We start from the raw sequence: 5,114 nt of genomic DNA, 5'->3' as shown, positions 1-5,114 counted from the left end.
GTACGTTCATGACTGGACTATTGTAACTCAATTCTGTCTGGTTCATCTCAATATCTGATCCAGAAACTTCAAAAAGTTCAAAACACAGCTGCTCGGATCATACTTAGAGTACCACGATCAGAGCACACCTCCCCGCTGCCCTGTACCCTACACTGGCTATCCATTCGATCCAGAATCAAACACAACATTTGTTCTCTGTGTTACGTTTCACTGTCGGACTCTAGTCCAACATACCTATCCGACCTCACCCATGTGTACACACCAGCAAGATACTTACGCTCCTCTTCTGAAAATCGTATACTCATTATTCCCACCATGAAAACAAAGTCATATGGACAGCGTTCTTTTGCATACCAGGGCCCAGCAACGTGGAATGAATTGCCCACTGAACTTAAACACAAAGACACAGTGATCCCATTCAAGAGTGCTCTCAAAACTCACTTATTTCGACTGCAAGAACAAACTTAAAGACCTAATAATGTTTCCTACTTTAAATATTCTCAGCATGTTTTCTTATGTTTTCTAATTTCATGGTGTTTGTTTTTGTAATCATATCATTATATGTTTTTTTAGCTTATAGGTGTTGTCTAATGTTGTAAAGCGCTTAGAGCTTCTAAAGATTAGGCGCTATACAAAGTCCTCATTATTATTATGATTATTATTATTATCATCATCAAGACCTAATAACTATATAAACGGATAAGTAAGTACAAATAGTAGATACTCTTGTCTTGTTCCAATAAGATACATTCAGAGGAATGTAACATATCTTATAAAGTATAATATACAATGTTCGTAAGATGTCCTACACAAGTGTATGAGATAGCTTATAAAGGCTGTATCTTCAATGTAACATGCGATGTCTTGTTTTTTTAAAAAAAATAATAATATATGGTAATGTGGGCTGCGCTAATCTTCTGATGTTATTGTGGGTTTAATGCCATTTTTCAAAACGTGCTAGGCTATAATATATATGACGGTCCGTATAATTGGTGGAGGAAGAATCCAACCGACCCAAAGCTTTCTAAAATACCCACCTTGGTCAAGCTCCAAACTCAAATCCACGTGGATAGAGGTTATATGGCAAAGATCGGTAAATGAATGTGCTTTATAACACTCGGCCACTCAGGGCCCCGATAATCTTCTATAAAATATCTTCTATGTTGTGTGTGAGGTTGAACCCGAAACATTCGAACTGAGTAATCATTCTTCTGTGCAAAAGTTTAACCCTGTCGGCTAATCACACACACACACACACACACACACACACACACACACCCGTAGTTGACAGCTTGTATCATTCTTTTTCTTACTGCCCTAAATTTCCATCATATTACTTACAGGACAACCGCACACTCTTATTTTTGTATTTGTATATCACTTTTCCTTGTTATATCTGACAAAAATGTGAGAAAAGACTGGACCGATTTTCTTTCTTGTTGTATGTCTATACAATTTTATAGTTATTAACGCATTTGGCAAAAATACAGAACCCACGAGAACCAGTTTTGCATTACTATTCTTTTGTTTGACCAAAACTATGGACAACTGGACGCTGGATTTTATACTTTTTTGCTTTTTTACAGGTCTGTCTCCATGATAGTGGAAATGTTAGAAAGTCGTATCAATACAGCGATCGAGAGGTCGAAGAAGTTCCAGGAATTGTCCTGCAGATGGACAAAAAAGTTAGGAAGTATTGCCTTGCTAGGGGATGGAGGTGAGATTGGTATCAGTATAGTCATTAAAAATGTATTTGTAAAGATGTCCAAGCCAACTAGATTTTTAAAGCTGCAACCACTCACTAAAACTCGGACAGTGATATTCACGGCATGACTTGATAGCGTGGCACGTCATGATGTCATGGCATAACATGGTAGTGTGGCGTTCTTAATGCGAAGAATATTATGGAGTAATTTTGCAATAAATACACGCAAGACTTAGGAAAAGAACGGTAAATTAGTGGTGGGGTGAGGACTGTGGCATTGGGGAGTAGAGATAACATGGGGTGAATGCCAGTATGTTATTCGTCATGTACGTGTATTAACATGACAGTAAATTAGTCAAAATTCAGCGCAATATATGCAACTGGATATAGCCTAGTCTAGTCTCCTCTAACCAGACTTCTCGCTGGCTCCGTGAGATCTAAAATCTATCAGACGACCTGCACTGAGGGGCCCTGAGTGGCCGAGTGGTCTAAAGCGCTCTCCGTTACGGATCACTGCCATCTCACCTCTGTCTGCGTTGGTTCGAGTCTCGGATTTAGCCAATGTGGGTATGTGAGAAAGCTTGCCAGTAGCTTCTCGTGGGTCGGTGGTTCTTTCTGGGGTTTTCCCGGGCTCTTCCTCCACCATTAATGCTGGCCGCCATGTATAGCCTATCGTGTGCTGAAAAATGGCGTTAAACCTTACAACAACAACAACCTGCTCTGAATAAAGCTTTATGTGACGTTAGGTTGGCGTTTTCAATCAGTCTTACTAAATGTGCTGCCAGTGAATGGCGCTAATTGGCTAAAGCTAACGGTCAAGAGAGATTCCTTGCTGCAAGCAATGCGTGCATCATTTTGTTTCACACAATTTTCGAGCAAACTGGAACATGTAAACTGTGGCTTAGAGAACCCAGATACATGGTTATGGGCTGTTGGTGATGGATAACTCAGTATAGGTGGGTGGGGGGTGGTACTGTAATTGGAAGAAATGGCTACAGATGAAGGTAATAGTAATGTCCCATTTCTTTCAGTTAAGTAGTCTGTAATATTTAGAAAGAATAACATATAATAACAAAAATCTGTATCTTTTTGTCCACAGACCTTGGTGTAATGTACAGCAATATAGAGTTGTATGCAGTGAAAATTATATGCCACTGACACTTACGAATAATCCATTGAGTGGCAAGAAAAGGTGAACTTTGTATAAAACTTGGATAAAATGAACATGTGCTGTTTTTTTCAGATGCTGTTTGTGTAAATAAAATAGTTTCTGCCCAGTCCTAAACAACCTTGACAGTAGTTGCTAAAAAAAGGTGGAAAGGGCTATAACAGCAATAAACAGCATTTTATGATAAAGACGACAACATAATTATTCGTATATTTTGGTAGCAATAATAATAATGGCACACAATTAGTAGTGCGAAATTGTCGTCATGACTAGCAGTGTCAAGAGCCTTCCTTAATGAATTCCGCTTAGGTAAAGATCTCTACATAAGACAGTAATGTTTCAAAATGCTACTTCCTAAAACTCGGATGGTGTGGCGGAGGGTTGTGTGTGCGTAAAATCACTGGTTGGTTGGCAGGTTAGTTGGCGTACATAACCAATAGTTAGATCTTATATATATGCAATTGTTATTTTTCGGTTTATTTTTGGAACCGATACAATATGCACAGGTGATACAAATTTTTTGTTGTTAGATTTTAAAAAAATGCAATTCATCAGACTTTAACACTAATATATCAAAGAACATCATAACAACATTTATACTTATCGCTTATGCATACATTGTTGATAGACTTTACGGTATAGACGAATGTCACGATCCCGCAACCGTATTATCAATAATACTGCAGAAAATGTGAACTATCGAATTCAGAGACCCTTAACACTTAAAACATCTCAAGATTCAATAGATATACATTATATGAAATGTAAAACATCAAATTAATAAATGTATTCAACATAAAGTCTTCACTTTTTGCTCAATATAATTGACATAGTTATCGACCTGGTTAATCAAAATACCATTGAACACATTAGTTCATCATCAAAATTTCACGCTTTGTAAAAGAGTCACTATTCTTCGTGTTGTTCTTCTACTAATCTGCTTCATTTTTTCTTCCCTTGTTCCTCCTTTCGCTTTCCACCTCCTCCTTCATCTCCTTTCCTTCTTCCTTCTTTCTATTTTCGCCCACTTCATCCTCCTTTTTTCTAATCTTGTGCTGCATCATGCATTTACCCTGGAAGCTTCCTGGAGGAATACAAGGGACATAATTGCAAGCATCCCGGAAATTCATCAATCTCTTACAGTATTTACATCAAAATAATGGGCGACATACCTTACAAGGTCCTATTTACAACCACAAATTTCTGTTTACATAACTTAAACAAGCCTTGCGCTACAATGTACGAATTCTATTACTTCTATGAATATGGAAAATCACACTCCGTCTAAAAGTTGATATGTTCCTATGCAGTAATCTAAAACATAGTTAATGAAGTAATCATTATACTGCATGCGTCATAAGAATTTAAGAAATATCTATCAAACTCGGGGTATAGCTTCACATAACCATCAATCTACGCTTGTTACATTCTAATAAATGCAAACCAACATCCTAACTCAATATTCTAATAAATGCAAATACACGTCATAACTCAGTTTGATAACTACACCTAACTAAATGCAACCGATCAACTTAACTGGAACCAATTATGAAATGAGGCCAAGATATCGTCTTACCTTTCGAAACTCTCAAATTTCAAATTCCAGATCGCTTTTACCAGATAAGCCACCATAAATCTTGGAGAAACCTTCTTTTATAATTAATTTCCACTATACAGTTTCCGTTTCTTAGAAGACTGTGATGTAACCCAAGTGCACACATCTGTACTCGTACAGAATTCTCAGCACACCGAAAGTCTCAGTGTAGTTTTCCTTTACGAATGCTGCACGTTTCCCGCTTACGTTTTTTTTTTTTTTTTTGGGGGGGGGTGGGGGAGGCATCAGACAGATGCCTCCCCCACAACTTATCCCCCCAAAAATGTTGTTTTATGTGTTTCTGTATACCCCAAAGGTGTGTTGTTTGTTTAATTTTATTAAAAAAAATTTGAATTAAAAATTTAATTAGAAATATTTTGGTTGGGGTATTTCTAAAGTTCCCTAGTGTTTCTATAGGGTTGTTCATCCGGGTCAGGTTTCTCTCACCTACTCGGAATTCCTTCCCAGGTTTCCATAGTTGACCTTTGCTAGAGGTCGCCTACGTCCCTTGTGTGCTATGTGTATGTGCTATATTGTGTGTATGCTATATATTGTTTGCGTGTTGGGACAGCATTTAGATGTCAAATTTTTTACCCAGTTTTCCTATCATTTTCCATTGGGTACAATCTCCAATGATGTATATTTTA

General features: G+C 37.5%; 1 long non-coding RNA gene across 1 annotated transcript; it reads right to left on the bottom strand.

The window, feature by feature from the left end:
* Positions 1–3,334: 3,334 nt before the first annotated feature.
* Positions 3,335–4,584, bottom strand: LOC149798924 (uncharacterized). The gene is made up of 2 exons (XR_016420849.1): positions 4,450–4,584; positions 3,335–3,957 (listed from the first exon to the last, which is right to left on the bottom strand). It is a non-coding gene; the product is annotated as an uncharacterized LOC149798924 (long non-coding RNA).
* Between the last annotated feature and the right edge of the window lie 530 nt (positions 4,585–5,114).

This window comes from Sinohyriopsis cumingii, chromosome 5 (assembly GCF_028554795.1).
Source record: "Sinohyriopsis cumingii isolate HCF-2022 chromosome 5, ASM2855479v2, whole genome shotgun sequence".
NCBI lineage: Eukaryota > Metazoa > Mollusca > Bivalvia > Unionida > Unionidae > Sinohyriopsis > Sinohyriopsis cumingii.
This window is presented reverse-complemented; position numbering and strand designations above follow the sequence as displayed.